Source organism: Ricinus communis, chromosome 1, assembly GCF_019578655.1.
Source record: "Ricinus communis isolate WT05 ecotype wild-type chromosome 1, ASM1957865v1, whole genome shotgun sequence".
Taxonomy (NCBI): Eukaryota; Viridiplantae; Streptophyta; class Magnoliopsida; order Malpighiales; family Euphorbiaceae; genus Ricinus; species Ricinus communis.
The window spans coordinates 17,387,430-17,397,472 of NC_063256.1; the positions used below are offsets into that span (position 1 = coordinate 17,387,430).

The following is a 10,043-nucleotide window of genomic DNA, read 5'->3' on the forward strand; positions in this document are numbered from 1 at the left end:
ATGGGGTAAGGTATTAATACATCTGACACATAATTTAAATGTGGAAATTTATCCTCTAAAAAAGGAAATATTGAATGAATTGATCGTAATTTATGAGATTTTACTATCTCTGACCTTTCTAAAGAAGATACTAATCATAGGGAAAATGGAATTTCCACAATAACTGCAAAGCCCTCTGATATCATTTGATAATATAAATTCTTGTTGTACTTAAAAATGGATTTTGATTAGAATCATTAGCGAAATAATCAAATGGTTCTGTTGATACATTCCGAGTAATTAAACGTTTTACAATTAATAGACTAGATTTATTGTCATAACCTAAATTTTCCAACAAAGTAGATCTATTTAAACTGTGATCATGAGCAAATGTATAAATATACTCCGAAAGATAAATGGGTATAGGAAGTTATTTTTCGAGATCTATCTAGTTCTAAATATCTTTGATATTCCTCCATTTTTTATTTGAAATTAAATTGGATTGGAAGCAAGGATAGAGGATTTTTTTTATTGGGTTATTAAATGCTACATAGTGCGATACAGTGAAAACAAAGTAGTATGATAGAAAAGAATAGATACCTCGGAAATAGGTAAACTCATCAGTGGACTCCCATCCTCTCTTTTTTCCATCTAATTGGTTTATGTTTATTATAAGATAAATAGATAAAAAAAATGATTAGAAATCCTTTATTTTTTCAAGCCAGTCGCTCTTTTGATTTTGGAAAAAAATATCTTTATCAATAGACTCTTTCTTCTACAAATTAATCTCCCGCTCATACTCATAGTGGGGAATAGCTAATAGTTAGGACTCATTAAAAGAAAATAAAAAATTGGCTAAAGGCCTTTCCCACATTAGGCACTAATTTTTTTTAACGTCTAATTAGATTGGATAATCATTCAAATTAAGAACGTAAGCTCGTTGATTTTTTGTTTCCCTATAATTGGAACCGTAGGACTCTATCCATTTATTCACTCGACACAACCTTGAATTCATTTATTATGTTTCGCACCAAGACCTCAAATAACCAAGAATTCAAATAAGGTTTGGCCTGATTCGACAAAAATAAAATATTCTCAGAATTCTCCATTGATACGACATGCTGTTTTTTCCATTCATTCCTTTCAGGATCAGTTGCGGTCTTTCAAACTATACCGATACTATGGACGAATCCCTTCCTTCATACAAATGCGTAAAAGATATTAGCCGCACTTAAAAGCCGAGTACTCTACCATTGAGTTAGCAACCCCCCCCCCAAAAAAAAAATGAAATTCTATAGATACAGCCGGAATCAAAATAAATAAAGAAATTGAAGCACATGACATAATCAAAACATTAAACTAGCATTAAACTAGCAAGAAATTAAATAAAAAAAATTTAATCAATTCTGAATAAAAAAATTAAAAATATTCTTTTATTTTATAATTTATAACATTTTTTTCAATCAAACAAAACGTTTGTATTATAACAAATCTAAAAAAACCATCACTTGAATAAAGAAAAAACCAAATCTATGAAACAGGAATAAATAGATCCACAGAAAAGATCCAATTACTTCAGATCGGATTATATTTATTTGATACACTGTTGTCAATATAAATTGAATAAATTGAGAAAAAAAATACACAATGACGAAAACAAAAGAATGAATTGCATTCAATATAAAATTTAACAATTAAAAAAAAGGTATGAATATAGTATGAATAGAACAAGAGAAGGGGGGGTGTAATAGAGAAAAGGTTATAATATAAAAAGCTATATATATATACGAATTACCCACACCCTGCATTTCGTTAAGTAAATTACGTTTGATTAAGACGAAGTTTCGTAAAAACCACCGCCTTGCTTAAAATATCATGAACAGTTCCCGTAGGTTGAACGCCTTTTTCAAGGAAATATAGAATAGTAGGAACATTTAAATAGGTTTGATTTTTTAAAAGATCATAAAAACCCACTTTCCGAAGATCTCTTCCTTCTCTACGGGATCGAACATCAATTGCAACGATTCGATAAACGACTCATTGGGGTAGAGGTAGAAAAAAAGACCCCCCGTGGAAACGTATAAGAAGTTTTGTCCTCGTACGGCTTGAGAAAAATAATTCGAAGTTCTATATATATCTAGAATTATAGTGTCAAATAGATCCATAAAATCATCAAATCAATTAACTTATGATTTAAGTCCTTTTTCTTCTTCTTTTTTCTTTTTTGTTTACCAAAAAAGAAAAAAAGCATCTGAAACCTTCTAACTCAAGTTGGATAACTTTCAAATAGCTCAAAGGGAACCCCTTAGGCATTTCATTTTTCACTTATTGAGTGATCTCTAATGCCCTTTCTTTTTCTTTTTGTTTCTTTCTTTTATTTTTAAATATATAATGTATTTTGATTCTTCATTCTGATCTAATTGTTGAGACAATTGAAAACGGTATTTCCTTGTTCCAGGATCCTTTATCTTTGCCTTGAATCATTGGGTTTAGACATTACTTCGGTGATCTTTAATCATTTTGAAATGGCAGCAACATACCACTTTTTGTGATTTCTTTCTATTAAAGAATCAGACTAACAATTGATTCCTGTGTGATACACTTTTTTAATCAAAAGAATTTGGTTGATTCCAACAAACCTTATTCTTGGACTTGAAATTTGCTAGAATTGGATCCTTTCTATTTCGATATTGAAAATATACTTACGAAGTTGTTCCAACTTATTCATTAGGGCTAACCCTAGATTCTTGCTCCTAAGAAATAAATCAATACTTTACTTTCTACTCGAGCTCCATCATGTACTATTTACATTACAACCCAATAAAAAATGAAGGTTCTAGTGTATAACAGAACAAACGATGTCGAGCTAAGAGCACCCTTATTCCTATATGCTATTGCTATATGCTATATAATATTATATATAGAGCTATATAATATTAATCTATATACTAATCTATATAGAGCTATATAATATTAATCTATATACTAATATATATACTATATAATATATATATAATATAATTATATATATAATAGGGGGGATGTAAGAATCCACAGCCGATCGTGTCTTTTAAGTCGCACGTTGTTGTTTAACACATCGTTTCAAACGAAGTTTTACCGTAACATTCTTTGAGTTTTGAAATAGTATGTAATTGATTCAATTATGGAATCGTGAATAGTCATTGGTTCGACCGGCACATAGGAATCAAAAATTTGAACTTCTATTGGGTAGTTTCTGAAAAAGTGTCAAAAAGAATTCAAATTAATCCCATATTTTATTGTATGAATATTTTTTTATTTTCAATTCTAATTTAGAATAAGATAAAGAAATAAGTTCTTTTTGAATCTTCAAGTGACTCCATAGGACGGATTCGCCTATCTCACATTTCTTTGAGTCCCAAGAACTTATAAAAATCATTAAAAAGATTTCATTTTTAAATTGCCTATCCCAATATCATTATTTTTTTGTTTTAAGGTAAGAAATATATCTTCTCCTTATAAGAGAAGAGAAAAACCCCCTTTTTTAGATACAAATTTGAATTAAACCATCAAGGATTTAAAATAAAATAAATAGGTAAAAAAAATATTCAATTTTTCAGATAGACTAAAGAATTGTCACTGAAATTAATTATGGATATTCTATGTTAAATATTAAAATTAAGCGAGGGATGACAATTTTTTTTTACATTACAAAATCGGAAACAAAGGTGTTAATAAAATAAAATGCTAAAAATACATACATATAAGCATTTTTTCATTTTATGAATAGTTTATTTGACTTGACTTGATTCTTTCTAAAAAAATTTCCTAAAGTAAAGCGAAAAGTGAATAGAATATATGAATCAATCCCGTCTCAATTGTTAGATAGATTCTCAATTGTTAGATAGATTTAGAATTATTCATTAAAGACAAAGATAAAATATCTAAAAAATGAGGTTAGTTAAAAGAAACGACATATGTTTCATATGTAGTTTCTTTGTTTGTTTTAATTTTCACAGGCACCGGCGAAGGCATTGAAATAGATATCTTCCATTACTAATACTAATTAACTCCTATCTACTTCCGAAATTAATTTATATGGGAGATGTTAAATGATAAATCAAACAAGGAAGGATCCTTTTTTTGATATATAGGAATAGCTGGGACGGAAGGATTCGAACCTCCGAATAGCGGGACCAAAACCCGTTGCCTTACCACTTGGCCACGCCCCATTTGAATTTTTATTCAACACTAATAAAAACTAATATTGGTATTAGCTCTTCGTCAATTCCCACCAAATATCTAGAAAATATATTAGCTTGTTGTTCGGATTTTTCTATGTGTAGATATAGAATTAAATTCAATTTATTGATCATAATATATAATTCAATTAAGATCATCAGATAAAAATATGATTTCCTCTATTCTTTTTGATTTGAGAATTGAAGGATTTTTGATTGGGTGAGTTTAATAAATTTAATAAAGTTTAATAAAGAAGGGTTTTTAATCTACCTTTCTTTATCTTTATTTTTTATCAATTTTTATATCTTTTCTTTTATATTAATAACATATTAATAACTCAGTCAAAATAAAATTATCTTCAAGAACAAAATGTTTGTTATGCTTAATATTTTTAGTTTAATTTATATCTGTCTTAATTCTGTCCTTTATTCAAGCAATTTTTCTTCACAAAATTGCCCAAGCCTACGCCTTTTGAATCCAATCGTAGATGTTATGCCAGAATCCCTGTACTCTTTTTCTATTAGCCTTTGTTTGGCGGTACTGTAAGTTTTCGATGAGATCTTTAATGCTGTCCTAAAATAATTCATGATTTATTCGAGAAAAAAAATTATAGCAATTGATAAGATCAGATAAGTCTTATAGTATAAAGCGAACAGTGATTCGATTGATGAGATTTGGTATGATACTTATGAGATCGATGAGATTGATATTCAAAAATTTATTCTTAGAACGTATTGATTTAACCCCATAAGCGGGACCACCACCCCATAGCTTGTTGCCGCCAGAAGCAGAACCCCGCATTTCTTCTAGAAAATCTCCTAATTGTTTCAAAGAAACTAGAAAGAGATTCTTTAACCAGAAAGAATTCAGTTCGGATGTAGGATACCTATCCAAAAGTTTTCGCAACTCAATCATGTATGATGGAATCATCAAAGATTTGACCTTTCGAACTCCTCGCCCGAACTCACTATAGGCTCGGGAAACAAAGAGAAGATGTGTACGAACGAGATATCCAGCAACAAGAAGAAGGAAAAGGATTGAATAGAGGAACTCCCGAACATTTGGCAATCTCAGATGTGTCGATATCAATGGTGGCTCATTATTTCGATGAATCATTTCTTCGGACAGAAGAAGATTATGTAAACACTTACTCGAAATCTCACTTATCAGATTCCATTGTGGAAGACACAATTTTTTCTGAAGAATTCGCCATGATATATCTGATCCATGCATAATATCATGAAAAATGGATACAAATTTTTGACTACTACTTAGTATCGGTAATAGGTCCGAAAAGGTATCTAAAAATAGCAAATTTAGAAATTTGTACCCTGTCGACGTAAGGAACCATGGCATATATGTTTGGAATAGATTCCATTTTGAGAGAGTCGAAAAAGCACTATCTCGTTGAAAGGTTCTATACATCTGCCCTTTTTCAACACATTTCTTTAGACAAAGACTCCGCTTTTTCCTCTTTTCGGATGGTAAATATTTCTCAGAACATGGAGTGTGAATCAAACCCATGTTTGAATTGAAACTCTATTCTTTAATTGTCCGGCTATAAATTCTGCAAGAATATTAGGGTGCCCATAAGGGTTTGAAATTCTTGTAATAGCAATATTGAGTTTTCGGTTCACACAATTTAGTTCCTTTTGTACATTTATCTGTAATTTCTCGATTCGTTTAGGTTTACTTTCTATTAATAATTTTGTGAATCCCATATATATTATTACTTTAATCATATCAATTCTTTTCTGAATCTCTATACATGCAATTCCCTCAACACTAGAAGATATTTTTGTATTGTTTTTTACATAATTCTTGATACAATTTCTTATTTTTTGATCTTCTTGTAGACCCTCAAAGTAATTTTTTGGTTGAGCAAACCAAAGAGAATAATGACTTTGGGTTGTACCAAGTTGGAAACCAAGTGGATTTATTTTTTGTCCCATAATCCCCCACTACTTACTATACATATCATGAAATGTCGCATCTGTGGATTTCATTTTTTTTATCCACCCCCGGTTTTTTAAGCATATGTTATATTCTTCATATTCTTCATATAAAGATATATTCTTTAATACAATAGTTATATGACAGGTCGATCTTTTTATCAGATAACCCCGCCCTCGAGCTTCAGGTTTTAATTTTTTCACAGTAGCACCTTCGTTGACTTCGGCTTTACTAATGATTAAATTGGCTTCGTTGAAACCCATATTGTGGCGAGCGTTTGCTACTGCAGAATAAATTAATTTTAAAATGGGATAACATGTTCGATAAGGCATAAGCTCGAGTATCATAAGTGTTTCTTCATAAGAACGTCCACGAATCTGATCAATTATTCTTCGTGCTTTGTGAGTGGACATACATAGATGTTGGCCTAAAGCATATACTTCCGTATATGGATCTCTCTTTTTCTTTCTTTTATTTATCATAAGATTTATTAACCTCTTTTTTTTTAATGTCATAAATAAAGTAATAATTTTAATGAACGAGAAAAGTCAGAAAAAAAATTTAAATTGTAAAATGAAACTAATAAATATACATATCTTTAATTCTAAATTACTATTACTCTAAATCTAAATTACAAAATACTATTCACTATTCAAATATCTATATTTTCCTTTTCAATTTAAATGAAACTTTTAAAATGAAAGAAAATTTTCAATTAAATTGAAATTTTCTTTTTTTATTTATTTTTTTATTTATATTTAATATTAATTTTATTAATTTTATTTAATATTAATTTCAATCTTTTTTTATTTAATAATATTAATATTCATTTTTATTTAATATTTAAATATTTATTTAAATTTAAAATGAAATATTCATTTTATTAATTTTAAATATTAATTATTTAGGAATTAAGATTAACGAATTAACGATGAGATTTATTATCATTTTTTGCATGTCCCCGGAAATTTAGAGTAAGTACAAATTCTCCCAATTTATGGCCCACCATACGATCTGTTATATAAATAGGTAAATGCTCCTTTCCATTATGGATAGCAATACTATGGCCGATCATTGTGGGTATAATGGTAGATGCCCGGGACCACATTACTATTATTTCTTTTTCTGCTTTTGTGTTAAGCTTATTTATTTTTTTAATAAATGATTTGCTACAAAAGGATTTTTTTTTTTAGTGAACGTGTCACAGTGAATTTCTCCTATTTTTTTTTATTTTGAAAAGACGAAGAAACAAATTCTATTTTTTCTCCTATTTACTACGGCGACGAAGAATCAAATTATTACTATATTTATTCCTTTTTCTACTTCTTCTTCCAAGTGCAGGATAACCCCAAGGGGTTGCGGATTTTTTTCTACCAATTGGGGCCCTCCCTTCACCACCCCCATGGGGATGGTCTATAGGGTTCATAACTACTCCTCTTACTACAGGACGCTTACTTAGCAAACATTTAGATCCGGCTCTACCCAAACTTTTCTGGTTCACCCCAGTATTCCCTACTTGTCCGACTGTCGAGTTTTGGATATTAAACGAACCTCCCGGAAGGTAATTTTAATGTGGCCGATTTCCCTTCTTTTGCAATCAGTTTTGCTACAGCACCTGCAGCTCTAGCTAATTGTCCACCCTTTCCAAATATGATGTAGATTCTTCTTTTTGATCAATCAAAACCTCTTCCCAACTGTACAAGCTTCTTCCAAAGCATACGACTTTCTGGGTGTAGATGATGATATCTATACAGATGAATCTTATATATCGTAAAATGAAAAAAGTACTACATGAGTGGATATATAGGAATCAAAATCTGCTAAATCGCTCATGTTATGCTCTTCTACATCCTAGGTCTTCCCGTTCCTTCATCTGGCTTATGTTCTTCATGTAGCATTCAGACCGAATGACTCTATGAAATTACATCGATACTTCCACATATTAGGGGTAACGTAGGAGACATTTCTATTTTTTCCCCGGGGAATCTTTAGAATTACCATTGCTTAGCTTTCAATTCGCCTCTGACCATCAAATGAAATGTGAATAACCCGTCCTCCTCTCTTTGAAACAAGGGGTGCTTCCGGTTCTGTCAGTGCATGAAACAATTTTATCTTCTCCATATTACTATATCTCTAGAGTTAATAATTTTCTATGAGGAACTACTGAACTCAATCACTTGCTGCCGTTACTCTTCAGTTTTCTGTTGAGGTCTATCCTGTAGAGGTACTCAATTTGGATCAGTGATCGATTTCTAGATTTCGTCGTAAACCTAATTGGTTACTTCCAATTATGTAAATCAATAGTTCAAACCGCACTCAAAGGTAGGGCATTTCCCATTTTTATAGGAACTTCTGTACCATAAATAATGGTATCTCCAATTATAGCCCCTCTAGGATGTAAAATATATCTCTTCTCACCATCCCCATAGTGTATGAGACAAATATATGCATTTCAATTAGGGTCGTATTCTATGGTTATGATTCTCCCATATGTCTTTTTCATTCCGTCGAAAATCGATTTTACGGTATAGACGCTTATGACCTCCCTCTCTATGCCTTGCGGTAATGATTCCTCTGGCGTTACGGCCTTTACCACAACGATGTTGTCCATAGATCAAATTATTTTATGTATTTCGTGTATTGGATTTCACTTGACTGTCTACGGCTCCATTGCGTGTGCTCGGGGTAGAAGTTTTGTATAAATGTATCGCCATGCTATTAAGTATTTTGATTTAAGTTCTTTTCTTTCTAAGAGGTGGAATAGAATAACCCGGTTGAAGAGTAATGATCATACGTCTGTAATGCATTGTATGTCCCATAATAGGTCTCATTCTTCTACCCTTTCCCGGGAGTCGATGGCTATTCATAGCTATTACCTTGACACCAAAGAAGAGTTCGACCTAATGCTTTATTTCTGTCCTAGTTGATCCTGATTCGACATTAAAAGTAGATTGATTTTTTCCCAATAACCGAATACTTTTGTCTCAGAATAATCGCATATTTGATTCCATCCATAAATCTATTTTCTTCCCTATGAGTTCTAGTCTCAATAAGAATGCTAGTTCTTACTGTTCATATGTTATGATATGAATATACCACACCAATTCGTTATGTATGGATGATGAGATTCCATTGATACAGAGCCAATTCCAGTAGACTTATTGGAGGGTCCCATTAGCGTGCATCCAGTAGGAATTGAACCTACGAATTCGCCAATTATGAGTTGGGCGCTTTAACCATTCGGCCATGGATGCTTAGCGGGGATCCTCGTACATGGTGAATACCCAAATTCCAATTGAAATGAAATCTTTAGGATAAATCAATGCAATTTAGGAGGAATCAATGAAAGGACATCAATTCAAATCCTGGATTTTCGAATGGAATCGACTCGATTATCAGATTATAGATTATAAGTTCATAACCCTAACCCATTCCCATTTTGGGCGGAACAGATCTACTAATTCTTTGATTCCAGTTAGTAAGAGGGATCTTGAACTAAGAAATATATTCTAGAAGCTAAAAAAGGGTATCTTGAGCAATTTCAATAATTGGGTTCATTGATATTCCTGGTATAGTAGATGCTATCACACATACAATCATACTTAATTTAATGGACTAGAAGTGCATGATAAATACCGCCAAAGCCCAATACTGCAGAGGAAATTAAGTGAAGTACGCCAGATACAAAGTATGGAAAGGTGTCTATAACTTCCCCACTGGGGGCCTACACCCCAAACCCGGAGTAGCTAGGTGGGAAGTAAAATTAATCCTTGTTCATACATTGGCTTCTCTAGTACGAAATGAGCCACTTGAATAGGTTCATTCCTCCAAATTTGTCGATTAATCCAAACATGGGCTACATGGGCTCCCAGTAGTTTACCGGATAAATT

At 31.5% G+C, this 10,043-nt stretch overlaps 1 pseudogene; it reads right to left on the reverse strand.

Moving 5' to 3' along the window:
- Nucleotides 1–5,433, reverse strand: part of LOC125369792 — an 8,301-nt pseudogene extending 2,868 nt beyond the window's left edge.
- Nucleotides 5,434–10,043: the final 4,610 nt, after the last annotated feature.